The sequence below is a fragment of the Barbus barbus genome, assembly GCF_936440315.1.
Source record: "Barbus barbus genome assembly, chromosome: 48".
NCBI classification, from domain to species: Eukaryota; Metazoa; Chordata; class Actinopteri; order Cypriniformes; family Cyprinidae; genus Barbus; species Barbus barbus.
Window position 1 is genome coordinate 17,464,665 of NC_136726.1, and position 16,235 is coordinate 17,480,899.

The following is a 16,235-nucleotide window of genomic DNA, read 5'->3' on the forward strand; positions in this document are numbered from 1 at the left end:
ACACAGAAAATGAATACTTACCAAACACTAAATTCTAAATTAAATATAGATGAACCCCTTAAAGCTATAAAAGTTTTTTATTTCCACTTTTTTCCTTTTGTTCTTGGATTAATAGACATCACAGCAGCTGGTTATTAGCTTATTTGCCTGCTATTGCTTTAAAAGCTGCTGCTGCTGAACCTGATGCAGATCTGACATGCATCTTATTTTCTCATAAATCTCTTTACCTTTTCTGACCCACTTCAGGTCTTAAAGTCTCTACTAATGAGCGGACAAGTAGAATCGGGTGTTTTAGATGAGGGAGACAGTGCTGGGGTGCCTTAATGGACATGTTCTTAAATGTGACGCATATATAAATTATTGCATGCATGCACACAGTTTTAAGGCAGCTTTAATTGCCTTTTTGGTAACTTCATGCCTTAAATGATGGCATCACTACGACATTGCATGCACGTAGTTTCTTTCGCTGTTTGATATGAAATGATACAGACTACAGCGATATTTGAAGAGCGAGCGCTACGAGTCGCGCAAGGACTTAGAGCGGGCGTCTGAAAATTCTCCGTTTGATGTGATCACAAAGACATTCTGCATCTAAATAAACGCAATCCTTTTCAAGAAAAAAGTGCGTTAATAAGTCCCTGCGTTAATTGCGTTTTTAAGGCGTTTATCTGAAAAAAATAATCGCCTGCGTTAACGCGCTAATTTTGACACCACTAATTTAAATATATAATCTAAGAGAAGTATATATTTATTGTTTTGCTTTCTGCTGTAGAATATTAATAATGCACTTGAAAGGCTACTTTTTAATCATATACTGTAGGTTTAAGATAGGTTTCATTGTTAAAAAAAAGTAGAACAAATCCTGTTACAGTCATCACTATCCCCTGCTTAAAATACTTATTCCTAAAATCTGACCACAACATCCAAAGATGTTCTAAAACCAGGAAAAATACACTTAAAGGCCAAAAGGGTCAAACTAATTTTAGTTCCACAACATACAATAACTTTCTAGAGAATTCTGAGCTTTTGTCTTTATAGCAACAGTTTGGGGAATGTCTATTCAATTCCAAAATGAAAATATAGAAATGGATCTTGTACACCAGACTCAGCAAATAATTTCTATATGTATCTCACTTTGTGCACAGAGACTGTGTCATGCTGGAGAAGAAAAGGACTGTTCCCAAACTGTTGCAGTTCTTTAGAATATCATTGTTTGTTGTCAAGATTTCTCCTCATAAAACTGTCTGGACTAGCCAGACCTGTTAATTAGAACAAGAAGGATAGAAACTTGTCTTATATTGTGGACACATCACACAGCAGAAATGAATTGCTTGAGTTGCTTGGCAACCGTAAACAGTCTATGGTTTGTCTAATGAACTATATTGCTTTGAGAAAACATTGCTTATTGTGATTATTAATAATTCAATTACTTATTCAATATTCCTTGTACTCATATTGGTGTTGCCGTCGCGCCGGTTCATATTGTCAATAAGTCGCTCAAGGATTTACCACTGCCGTATTGCATTAGTATACATATAGGCTGTATGTATGGATTGTTTGGCACATTAATACATACAAATAAACTCATAATGCGTCTCTGTGTAAGAGGAATTGCGTTTAGAGGGCGTAAATCATTAGTGTTTGCGTTACACACATTGCTTTGATCAAAGTCATTACATAGCCATAATTCATAGCCTTTCATCTTTTATAATTCTTAAGCTTCTAATGGGGAGAGCTGATCAAGGGCTGTGATGATATAAGGTGTCTTTACAAGCTAAGAGACTTGCAGGAAGGAACCCCTGGAGATGTCACACCAATTACCATCAGGGGCTGAAAGAGACCTCGATTTGCTCGTCAGTCTGACATTTAGGGCTACAAAAAGCACAAAGCGATGTTTTCAGAAATGCCTAATCCCGCCGCTTAAAGAATATCAAACACAATTTCTTACGTTTTGTCTGTTATCACAATATTAACTTCACAAATCAAGTGAATTTTTGGTTTCATTCAGAATTATGTTTGTAAAACGATTTTGAATCAGTATTAAAAGATTCTTCTTTTAGCAAATTCAAGTTCAAATCAAACACACATCAAAAATAGTGGCCTCCTGTAGCCCTGACAATCAGAAATCAGAAACTGCTAAGTTCTCTTGTGCAAGCTGCTCTGGTTCATTCCTCGTGAAAAGTGACAGCCACACACTAGTCGTTGCGCGAATCAAATCCACCTTTCGTCAGACAGCTTGAGAGCGTTCCAGTCCGGCAATGAGAAGTGACAGCGGACAGGCTCGTTCTCGTAAGCCAATCAGTAAACACGGTGAGGGTGTTTTACATTGATTAAGAGTTTGTCACGCAGATGGACAGCGACTGCAGAGGCAGGGACAAAAGTCGTTGAGAGAGAGAAAGTTAGAGCGATTTTTGACAGCCATGAATTTTAATACTCTTACCTGCCAAAGTGGTTATATTGCAGTAAGACAAGGCACCACTTTTGCAATTGATAAATCTTGTCTACGACAATTACAACATTCAAGGTCATGTGTTTTTTTTAAAAGTAACCATAACGAAGGGTTTAGTCGCCGGGGGAGTAATATGTTTTGAATGATCTTAAGAAAAATTACCTAATTACTTGTCAAAGTCCTGTTGAAGACAGCCACAAACAACTCCCCAAAGTTTCCACCAGGTCCTGTGAACGTCTGGGACATGTCCCATGAGCTCCACCAGCCTCCAGAGAACAATTTAATGATGAATCAGAAACTAAGAGCTGTCTGGTTTGTTGTAACCTGTTGCCTTTGGTTGTTTTTAGCACAGTTTTGGCTCATATCGCAGTCACATAAATCACACATAAATGGTCAACATGACCTTATTGAGTTGATTTGAAGACAGTGAGTGAAATGATCACACACACACTCACAGCTTTCCGTGTTTTATGATGGCATTACACAGACGTAATGGTTTTTATACTGTAGAAACTGTAATTTATATCCCCTCACCCTAACCTTACACCTAAACTTACCCCTCACACAAAACTTTATGCGTTTTAAGATTTTCAAAAAATATAATTATGTGTGATTTATAAGCTTTTTTCCTCATGGGGACTACAAAATGTCCCTACAGGGTCAAAATTGACTGCTATTACTATACTTGTGGAGACATTTGGTCCACATAATAGAGGGAATATCAAGTACACACACACACACACACACACACACACACAGTCATCAGTTATGCTTAATATAACACTTGTGGCACAGTAACTCCAGTAATAAAAGGTTTAATATACAGCTGATATTTTAACAGTGTACCTGCAATGGATGGGTAGATAAATAGATAGACAGCCAAATGGATAGATTAATTGATAGGTAGATAAACATATGGATAGATACCGTATAGAAATTACATAGGCAATTTGAAAAAAGGATAGAAAGATGAATTAGCAGATAGATAGAAAAACAAACAAACAGATGAACTGAAAGCAGTAGATAGGCAGATGGGTGGATGGATAGATGAATAGACATAATAAACAGATGGATGTAAAGACAAATGAATAGGTAGATGGATGTATGGATAGGCATGAATTGCACAGACAAATTGAAAGATGGATGAAAAGATGAACTGAGAGGTGAAGAGACAAACATACGAACAGAGAGATGAGCAAATTGATGAATAGATAGATAGATAGATAGATAGATAGATAGATAGATAGATAGATAGATAGATAGATAGATAGATAGATAGATAGATAGAGATGGATGGATGGATGGATAGACAATTTGACAGGTAGATAGACATAAGGATAGATATATGAATTGCATAGAAAAATTAAAAGATGGATAAATTAATTGACGAACAACTGACCGACCGACCGACCGACCGACCGACCGACCGACCGACCGACCGACCGACCGACCGACCGACCGACCGACCGACCGACCGACCGACCGACCGACCGACCGACCGACCGACCGACCGACCGACCGACCGACCGACCGACCGACCGACAGACAGACAGACAGACAGACAGACAGATAGATAGATAGATAGTCCAAGTAATTTTACAGTCATGTTCAAGAGTCCCAAACCCAGATCCTCTACATCTGAGCATGTGATTGTCTTCTCGCTGACCTTCGTGTATATCATTACAAGTGGCCGTGATTAAAGAGGACCACATGCATGCGTGTATAGTAAAGGAAGCAGACTCATTACCAGTCTGATGCAGTAATAACAGTCTCTCTGTCCTTTGGGGAGTGTGGCGATTGAAGCATTACTTACAGAAGTACAGTCGGGTTAGGACTGGCCGAGGACCTTTATAAATGCCTTTTCAACACTCGCATTAATGAGATGCACAGGCCAGCTCTAATGGCTCTCCTAGTATCTTTCCCTCCTCTCTCTCTTGCTCTGTTTTTCCTCTTCAGGAGAAGAAAAGGAATGCTACAAATATATTCTCCTTTCTCATTGTTATTAACATTTTCCTCATTAAAAACTCATTTGAATTTTGGAGGCTCTATGTAACCTGGAAAATCAGGTGCAATCAGAGTGTTATTTTATTCAAGCTGTGCACATTATATTAACCATCAAATGTACATTTCTGTGCTTAAGGGAAAGCTGTAGTTGGCATAGATCGGAAAACGTCAGATTAGAAGGGACAAACACACATTTATAGACCTAACAATGACCAGACCTGAACCATTGTACTAATTCTGGACCTGTAAGACAGGGAATGAATAAAAATAGGACAATATTGTCACAGCTGTGGCACGATTTGCTCATGGCGTGTACTGTATGTGCAATTGTGCTCTCAGGGATGCAGGTCTGAATTTTGCTAGTGACTTTCAGCTTTCTTTTTTTTTTTTTTTTTACTTGTGCATATATATCTATTTAACAGACTAAAAAAAATAAATAAAGTTAAATCTCATAAATATTACAATTTAAAGTTTTGTATCTGAATATATTTTAAAATGTAATTTATTGTAAAATTATATGTAATAGAATCGTAATATTCTGTAATATTATATAATATATGTAAAATATAATGTTATACAGTATATACTGCTTAATAATTTGGGATCTTTGATTCTAGATTTTTTAATCTTTTCCATTTTAATGTCTCTGATGCTCACCAAGACTGCATTTGTTTAATCTAAAATACAGCAAAACAGTGAAATATTATTACAGTTTAAAATAACATTTTTCTATTTGAATATATTTTAAAATGAAATGTATTCCTGTGATGCATAGCTGAATTTTCAGCATCATTACTCCAGTCTTCAGTGTCACATGATCCTTCAGAAATCATTTTAATGTGCTGATTTGGTACTCAAAAAACATTTAATACAACATGTAATACAACTTTTCATAATATACAAATATTTACTGTGATTGTTGTATTAAGTATTAATCAAGTATTAATTTAATAAAAACATCTTACTTATGTTTTTATATTTTATTTATTTTTGAAAACAATATCAGGTTTATAATTTGCTTCATATATTTTTTTTATTATATATATATATATATATATAATTAATTAATCTATAATCTTTAGAAGAATAGAACAATTTTTCCTTTTCATTATGAGAACATGTTGAGTTCCTCTTCATTTGACCATGTTTCTATATTGTGTCTGTGTGTTCATACATTTGCAGAATGAAGGAATCATCTGACTGTTCATCAGTTCAAGAGAGGCTTGTCACATTTGAAACATGGAGCTCATTTACTCTAAAGGGCATTATTGTGAGAATAGATGAAAGTGTTACAAATGCAAGACTCGCTTTCATCTCCCTCTCTCACTTTTTATCTATTTCTTTCTCTCATTCACATTTTTTTTCCAATCAGAGTGAGCAAAAATTAACCTTCTGCTTTATTTCCAATGGTTGAAAGACTACAGTGACAACATTCCCATATTTATTGATGTTTGAATCGTACTTCTGACTTGATATTTTAAGAAATACCAATCATTCCGTGCCACAATATTGAGCGTTGCCGACTCGACTGATATAAAGTATATAAAGTACCTGAAAGCCATACTTAAGTAAAAGTAGATATCTTACCAGAAAATGACTTTGGTAGAAGTTGAAGTCACCGTTTAGAATATAACTTGAGTAAAAGTTTTAAAGTATGTGATATGTATTGTACTTCAGTACGAAAAGTATTTTTTAAATCTTAAACATACTTAAGGAGTAAAAGTAAAAGTACAAGTAAATGCAAAATGGAAAAGAAGCAAATAAATACATGTGAAACAGTGTTGGCCCCCTTCCTGATTTTTTATTTTTTTTGCATGTTTGTCACACTTTAATATTTCAGATCATCAAACAAATTTAAATATTAATCAAAGATAACACAAGTAAACACAACATGCAGTTTTTAAATGAAGGGTTTTTTTTATGAAGGGAAAACTAAATCCAAACCCACATGGCCCTGTGTGAAAAAGTGTTCACCCCCCCCCCACCCCATTAAAATATAACTGTGGTTTATCACACCATTACTACCACACCTGTTCGCAATCAAGAAATCACTTAAATAGGACCTGCCTGACAAAGTGAAGTAGACCAAAAGATCCTCAAAAGCTACACATCATGTTGAGATCCAAAGAAATTCAGGAACAAATGAGAAAGAAAGTAATTGAGATCTATCAGTCTGGAAAAGGTTATAAAGCCATTTCTAAAGCTTTGGGACTCCAGCGAACCACAGTGAGAGCCATTATCCACAAATGGCGAAAACATGGAACAGTGGTGAATCTTCCCAGGAGTGGCCGGCCGACCAAAATTGCCCCAAGAGCGCAGCGACGACTCATCCAAGAGGTCACAAAAGACCCCACAACAACATCTAAAGAACTGTAGGCCTCACTTGCCTCAGTTAAGGTCAGTGTTCATGACTCCACCATAAGAAAGAGACTGGGCAAAAATAGCCTGCATGGCAGAGTTCAAAGACGAAAACCGCTGCTGAGCAAAAAGAACATAAAGGCTCATCTCAGTTTTGCCAGAAAACATCTCGATGATCCCCAAGACTTTTGTGAAAATACTCTGTGGACTGACGAGACAAAAGTTAAACTTTTTGGAAGGTGTGTGTCCCATTACATCTGGCATAAAAGTAACACAGCATTTCAGAAAAATAACATCATACCAACAGTAAAATATGGTGGTGGTAGTGTGATGGTCTGGGGCTGTTTTGCTGCTTCAGGACCTGGAAGACTTGCTGTGATAAATGGAACCATGAATTCAGCTGTCTACCAAAAAATCCTGAAGGACAATGTCCGGCCATCTGTTCATGACCTCAAGCTGAAGCAAACTTGGGTTCCGCAGCAGGACAATTATCCAAAACACACCAGCAAATCCACCTCTGAATGGCTGAAGAAAAACAAAATGAAGACTTTAGAGTGGCCTAGTCAAAGTCCTGACCTGAATCCTATTGAGATGCTGTGGCATAACCTTAAAAAGGCGGTTCATGCTCGAAAACCCTCCAATGTGGGTGAATTACAACAATTCTGCCAAGATGAGTGGGCCAAAATTCCTCCACAGCGCTGTAACAGACTCATTGTAAGTTATCGCAAACGCTTGATTGCAGTTGTTGCTGCTAAGGGTGGCCCAACCAGTTATTAGGTTTAGGGGGCAAGCACTTTTTCACACAGGGCCATGTGGGTTTGGATTTAGTTTTCCCTTCATAATAAAAAACTTCATTCAAAAACTGCATGTTGTGTTTACTTGTGTTATCTTTGATTAATATTTAAATTTGTTTGATGATCTGAAACATTAAAGTGTGACACACATGCAAAACAATAAAAAAATCAGGAAGGGGCCAACACTTTTTCACACCACTGTATGTGTATATATATATATATATATATATATATATATATATATATATATATATATATATATATATATATATATATATATATATAAAATGTTCATGCATAGCTTGAGTTGCAAGATTGTGTTTAGTTTTAACTTTTTTTTTTTTCCATTTTGTATTTTTTGGTAAGAATAAGAAGCACTTCATCCGGTACTTAGTGTCTTTCATTCTATCATAAGAACACATTTCTGGAATCTGCATCTGAAATAGCATTTAGATTTATTTACACAGTTTAATGTATCTTAGAGGGGACATTTAAACTGCAGTTACAGATGCATAAATAGGTTTTGTTTTTAACATAAAACGTTGAATACTGATATTTGAAATAATTTAAGACATGAAAAAAGTTTAAATGTGAACTTAAAACTGCCAGTAGGTGGCAGCACGTGACTGTTAATGAGTGAGTCATGGAGATTCAACTGATTCATTCAAACGGCTGATTCATTCAGGAACAAATTAAGCATTTTGTTAATTACTGAATCACTGAATCATTTTTATCAACCGATTCGTTCAAATAGCTGATTCATTCAATATATTGCTCAGAGACGCAAAACAGTGCTGTGATCTTTGTTTGGAACTATTTTCGTTGGCAAAATTGAGCAAAAATATTATGTTTAAAATATTATATATAGCAACATTATGTCTAAAATGTAAGTCACTTATTGCTTTACTGATCTTGTGTAAAATTATTATTAAATGTGTTATCATGCTGATATCTGCAGAAAAACGGTTATCTTTGTGTGATATAGATTGTTAACTATATTAAATTATGTAAATAAAGAGCATACAGAAGCATTTTTGCCATCTACAATTTAGAATGCCTGGAATTTTAACAAATCAACGTGCGTGCACTCTGTGTGTGATTTGGTGATATAGCCTACTTGATGATGTCAGATCACACTTCATTAAAACAACACTTACCCTATTATTGCAGAAGATATACTGTATATCGCACACACCAGACTCGACTTGAGTGGAAAATGAATTATTCGCGGTTGTGCGCGCACTTGTTTGCACATGAGGTGATTTTAGGAGTTTAACTTGCAAGCGCCAGACCACTGATTCATCAAACCTGCCTTCCTGCAGTACGTGTTCTTCTGACTTCTGACTATTTTGTAGTAAGTAACGAACATACTTCGGGGAAATGTATCAGAGTAAAAGTATACATTTTAATTAGGAAATGTAGTGGCGTAAAAGTTAGCTGAAATATAAAAACTCAAGTAAAGTACAGATACTCCCAAAAAATACTTCCAATGTGCCTTCTTTTGTGTCAGAAATAGTTTATTATTCAGGCTTTCTCATTGAATCTTGGGAGAAAATAAGTTGAGAGCAGGAATTGCAACATACACAGGGTTAAGGGGCAAAAAGAAACAAGAATTCACATGTTGTTGTCTCTCACCCTAGGTAAACTTTAGTATTTCTAAGATGAGTCGGTGTTCGCTCACTGGAAAGAAATTCACTCCATTGAGTCGAGGAGGGAGTAGCTGCTTGCAGGTATTACAGTAGAGAAGAACCTGAGAGTGTTTCTCACCCACCACAGCCTTGACGTGAACTGGATATGTCAGTTTTAAAAGGGCGAGGAGTAGAAGATGGATTCTGGAAACAAAACAGAACAGCGGTGAAGAGAAACATACAGTAGTGCTGTACCTTTAAAGGCATAGTTCACTCAAAAAAAAAAGTCATTTACTCACTCTCATATCATTCCAAACCTTTCATTCATGGTAAAAAAAGATTAATCTTTAAAGAGAGTCCTGGATGCTGTTCTGATGAACAAATGAATAAATAAATAAATAAATAAATAACAGTGTTCCATATGACTTCACAGAGCTGTTAAATGCAGTGATTGAATTGCATCAGTGAGCATGTGAATTCAAAGATCAGATCAGTCTGTTTAGTGAACAAAACATTTAGGCTGGCTTAGTGAACTGGATTAATTGATTCACTTGATAAGATTTGAATCAAAAGATTGTTTCATTCATGAATCGGATATTTGTACTAGACTGTAAAAAAATAAATAAATGGAAGTTGTAAATAAAACCGATTATTAGAGTACATTTTACAAGAAAGTACTATTTCAGTCTTTCTACATCAACATTTCATGTTTAATTCAATGTGATTTCTTTATAATTATTTACAGCAATTTCTTATTTTATATATTTCTTATATAAACCAAATATTTGTCATTGTACTTTAAGACTGTGGCAGGGCTAAATAGTGGCTTGGGATGCACAATATATCGGTATTATATTGGTTATCGGTCTGATATTACAGATTTTCAAAATTTATCAGTATTGTCAATATTGGATAGCCAATATTGTTTTAGACTTGTTACCTTTGCAATTATCTAACTTTCAGTTAAAGTTGATATTTGAAAAAAAACAATACATTTGTAACACTGTTAAATGTATTCTTTATCACATCTCAAAATGAGTATTAATCCTTGATACATTATAAAACTGTGCCTAAGTTAATTTGAAGAAAAAAAAAAATAATAAAAATAAATAAATATATATATATACTTATACTGCCCTGCAAAGGCAAAAGATAACTCATTTTGAGCGTTCCAAACAAAGCAAAAGAGACGTTACTGGTGTTATACGTGTTCTGCCTTAGTTTCTCCGGGGCTTTTCAATGTTATGGTTGAGACGACCCATTATTTTCTTGGAATAACAACAAAATTGACTCAAGATACTTATGTACATGATAAAGGATGTCTTGAGTGTGCCAAAAATATCAATGTCAATTTGGACAAAAATCGAAGTTACGGTCTTTTGCCTTTGCACGGCAGTATATATATATATATATATATATATATATATATATATATATATATATATATATATATATATATATATATATATATATATATATATATATATATATATATATATATATATAAAATACACTTTTAGTTTTTTTTAGTTTTAATTTCAGACAAAATAATATACATTTTAACATCGACCATATTAGCCACATATCGACCAAATTGATTATCGATATCGGCCACAATTGTAAAATCACTTATAGCAAATAGCTAATATGTGAAATTTAAATACATATATACATACATACATACATACATAAATGACTTACACTTTTCATATATTCCCTGTTTGTGTTTCAAGGCCGAACAAAAGTCACACAGGTTTGGCACGACATAAGGATGATTACAATGACAATTATAATTTTTGGCTGAACTATCCCTTTAAGCTCTCTTTTTCCATGTCCTGCTCTGTAATTATCGGAGATCTGCAGGGTGCAGATATTTGATGGTATTGATTTGTGTGGCCAGACTTGAGATCGCACACAAACACACACGTACATACACATACGCTTTGCGCCTGTTTTGTGAGAGCGCCTCGGGCCATCGAGTCATTATCTGTTGGAATCATCATTCCTCTTTCCCCTCAGCATAAACAGGAAACTCTGAGAAGAGGAAAATAAATGTAAACAAACCACAAAAACCCTAATGTATGAAGCAGCGTATGCATATTCACGTGTGTACGTGGATGTTTTGACATTGTGTGTCAATCAAATGTACCATCACAACAACAACATCTATCTTCTTCAACATCTATCATCTTCTAAAGAGGTCCAAAACAGTGATTTAAGACAGGTACGGAGATTTTCAGACCAATTTCAGCTTGTCATTTTTAACTTTCAGAAGGACTTTAGTATGCAGAAATGGGCAGCTGGGAAGCCTCTGTGTTATTTCAGTTCTTTTCATTATTTGGCTCCCCAGGCTATGATGGAGAACGGGTACTCTTAACCCAGGCATGTTCAAAAATCTCTGATGCAGAGTCCAAGTAAAGTCTCAACTCGTAGTCTTTTGTCACACATCCGAGTCAAGTCTCAAATCCCTTTTGTTCATTTTTGCTATATGCTAGAGTTTAATTCGTAAGGCTTGTAGAGGATAATTAATTTGAGGTTTAACTTGAATCATTATATATGTACTGTGTGTGTAAGCACAACATTAATCATAATAAAATGATTTCTGATAGATCATGTGACACTGAAGTCTGGAGTAATGGCTGCTAAAAATGTAGCTTTGCCATCACAGGAATAAGTTATATAGTAAAATGCATTTAAATGCATTTTTGATTAAATAAATGCAGTTGTTGTGAGAACAAGAGACTTCTTTCAAAGGTTATCAAAACAAGTATCCCAGAATCAAGGTAATATCGATATCAGAATTGTTAATTCTCACTAAATGAGGTATCTGTCAGTTTTTATCTTGAAATGCTCCTCATCTTTTGGATTGGTTGAATGGCTACAGCAGTGCAGGGAAACATCTGTGACCTTGAGCTCCTTTCAACTCAAAGAGGCTTTTAGGAAACTCAAGCCTGATATTTATGCTAGATTTGATAAGGACTCATGGCCCATGACCGATCCCTCTCCGGTAGGTTATCTGAGTGTTATACAGGCCAGCGATGATGACTCAGAGTTCACCTCACACATCTTTCACACCTTCTAAATCGTGACAGATTCTGAGCAATGGTTGCCACGGTTCACCCTGGGCATTTTAATCAAGCTCAGCGCTGCTATCCCTCCACTCGTTTGATTTCTCCGACAGTTTTCCAGGTGCTATTATAAACTTGCTGTCTAGGATCTCTTGTTTCTCTCAAACAATTTTAACTCTGTAACAGCTTAGACCAGCATGAATTTCCATGCTAGGGTTAGTTTGGCAGGACAATATAAACATGTAGTATAACCAGTTTTATGATCCTTTTTGAAGCTTGAAGACTTCAGTCCCTGCTCCAAAATGACTCCTTTTAAGGTTCCACAGAATAAAAACTGATTAGGAACGACGTGAGGGTGAATGAATGATGATGAAATCTTATTTTTTGTATACTATCCCTTTAAAATTGAGTTTGAAAACCAAAAACCCTTTAATAATTATGATTCTTTAAGCACTTCTAGTGTATTGCCTTTGGCAGTGCCTCCTTGTTGGCAACCGTAGGGTTGCGGGTTCAAAGCCCAGCAGGCCAGATGTGATGTTCACTTAATGGTGCTACTGTCCAAGCCCTTCATTTCTGTTGCCCACAGCAGGCCTTAGGTAAAATACTTAACCCACCGGACTACTGTACACTGCAAACCTTTTTTTAAGAAAACCACTAATCTGTGGCTATAATGAGACTAAAGAGCAAGTTGATAATGAAACAATTAAAATATTTTCTGCTAGATTGGTTAACTGTATTCATTTTTGTTTTTAAATGTAAAGGTATGTTGGGGGAAAGAAAAACAGTGTGGACAATCACTCAGTTCTCAAATAATACCTGCTAAATGTGGCATAAATAGTGAAAGGTATGTTAAATAAATTTGCACATTGGGGATTGAGTTCATTTTTTCCACATTGGGAGATAATCTGCGCTCCAAAATCAGTTCGCTTTGAGGTTAGAGTTTGAGAGGTTTATGAAAATCAATTATGGTGCTTTTGTTGCGTCTCCAAAGACTCCGAAATACAAAATAGCTGGTTTTAGCTTCTCCATAAACCAAAACGACACACAACACATTTGTGGTTTGTTTAGTGTTTACTGTGCTAATTAGGAGAGTTTTAAATGACATACCGAGAGAGATTTAAACTTTGTTCACATCTGAAACTTACTGTGAGAGTTTATTGTAGTGAATCGCTTGATTTAGTTTAGCCTACCCTGACCGACATAACCTTTTGTTTTAACTGAAACTACGACAATTATATTATTGTGCTGAGAATACCTTCATAAACATAATAAACGTAAATTATTTTCAATGCTAAAAAAGCACATCTTAAAATTGTGTTGTAATATTTAGGCCTAGCTATCTCATGTCATTCAAAAACTACATTTGTCTATGGAAAACAAAATAATATTTCTTACCTTTCAGCAATGAGGGTTGCACTGACCCTTGTCAAACTCCACAACTGAAAAAAAAGGTCTCCTGTACAATATTCCACATCATCTGTGTGTTCGTTATGTGTCTGTGTGTAAATCGTTTATTCATTCTGAATTGTTCAAAACCACTGATTCGTTCAATAACGAAACCAGAATAATCTACTGAATTGATTCATTCAAAATCACTGATTCTTTCTGAACACCGCCGTTGTGAGTTTTTTGGAGACTGGCAATCGTTCCTTTGGAGATGGCAGAGAATAAATAAGGCAAAAATAACCGGTGTCTAAAATGTAAGTAACTCAATATATATTAACTTTGTATAAAATATCACAATAGCACAAAATATCATATCAGCACAGCTGTTTGCCTGCGTTCCTGATATTCAGCGACAGCAAATTGTTTCTATCCACCTTATTTTTCTTTGTTATTCTTCTCGTTATTCGTACTCGGAAGTCTAGCACATTCACAGAAAACGGCTTACTTCTGCGTTGAAGAATAAGGTGGATAACGTGTTTGTTTATTATGTATCTGTTCATAATGATAATTTCTTGTAATGCTTTGGATGGCAAATGTTGGCATTCATCGCGTTTGTTGTATGTCTTTTCTTAACATAAAATACAACAAAGTCTAAAGTTCAGCTTTGTACAAAATGTTCCCATCTAATCGAACCCGAGACACAGTGTGAACGTTCACTGCCCATCATAGATCAGCAACTTCCCCAGGAGTGATGAACCATGTAGTACAGTGGGTGATTTTAACAGGATGAGATGGTGGGGGCAGTATCCTTTTTATTTATTTTTTATTTTTTTTTATATGTAGGGGTATTCAGTTCCCATAAGCCCTCAGATCGAGTGGGCGGATGTGTGGGAACTTGCTTTAGGGGTGTCAAACGCGGGTGATTAATTTAATGGTTTATTTATCTCTCCCATCCTTTCAAAACTAGAACAAAAAAAAAAAAACACAATACAATTGACTTACTACGACAACCAGTCAAAACCTTTTTCAGAGGAAAAACAGTGACCCTGCTGGTGGTATGCTGGGCCTCTAGGGTTGGAGAATGATCACATCGCTCTGAGATCTACAGACTTTTATTTAAAGAAAAACGGAGCTGAAAAACAAAGGAGACTGTTCCAAAATAATACTTCAAAGGAAATAACACAAAGCCGGCAACCGCAGGTAAATCTGCATTTGCGAATGCAGTTTAAAGAGGTGAAAACTCTCCTCGAGTTGTTCTCCTCCTGAGTGCTAGAAAATGTACTAAGAGCTTCCTGTGAACTTTCTTTTTATCAGTGTATTTTGTGCTTTGTGGCAAGCAGACAACATAGACATACCCTGCAATTTCCAGACTTCAACAGCCCCAATGTCAATTTGAGAGAAACGCAGGAAAGGAAAGAACAATAAATGAAAGAACATGTAGATTCAATTGCAATTCAACAAAAGGCTATAAATCAAAAGTTTCTGTGCTCTATGTGAAATAATGTTCCCTGCATACAGTATACGCTTGCTTGGATGGAAAGTTTGACGGGAAGTTTTTTTTAGTTTTAGAGGTACAGCGTACTGAAAGAGATATATTTGCATGTTTTCTGCACATTAGGAGAGACAGATGGAATCTTCAAGTCTTAAGCCGTTCATCTGCAAGAGGTTCAAGTAAGATGGTGTCCTACTGGGTCCACATTTGAGAATAAAGTGGATAAAGTGTGATCCCTGTTGGGTAAAGGGATATGGCTCGGCACACCACTCCGGACTCTGAGGGAACCAGGGAGGATTATTGAAAACCAGGAGCTAGTGCTTCAACATCAGGTACCGTAGATGAGGATTAAGCACATAAATTAGGTTTCTACTTTTATGAACTGCAGCCAACTGCTCGCTGAAGTTTGCATAGAGTTGAAGAAGTCTGAAAATGTGTATGGGTTTCTAGAAGCAATGCTAGGTGTCTTAGCATAAACAACTTTATTCTAGGTGAATTCTAGTGTGTATCGTGTTAAGAGAAATAGTGGCAAATCATATGGAAGTAAATGGATGCAAAACTATTGGGGAACTATAATACGAACTGATGCGGTTATTTCACACCATTTACTTGTATGCTTTTATGATATTTCATTTTGTTAAATGAAATATCATAACACAAGTTCTTTCACAGTTCTTTCCCAATCCTGTCTCCCCTCTCTTTCCCACGCCATTGTTTTCTTTTTCCTGTCAATATATATACTGTCCTATAATAAAAGGCAACAATGCCATAAATAAATCTTAAATAAATAAATAGATAAATAATTAAAAATAATTGTATTTTTCTTTTCTTTTTGATAATTTTATATTTTATGTAATAAAGAGTATGCACCTTTTAATTGCAGAAATCATCAAAATAAGAGTTTCAGTTTTATTCTTGAAAAGGGAAAAGATAGGGATGATTTAATAGGGACAAAAAAATAATAATAATAATAATTTAAAAAATGGTAATTAAATGGCTTGTAATTGTAGAAATATCAGCATTAGTATTGATATTATTTATTATATATTATACTAT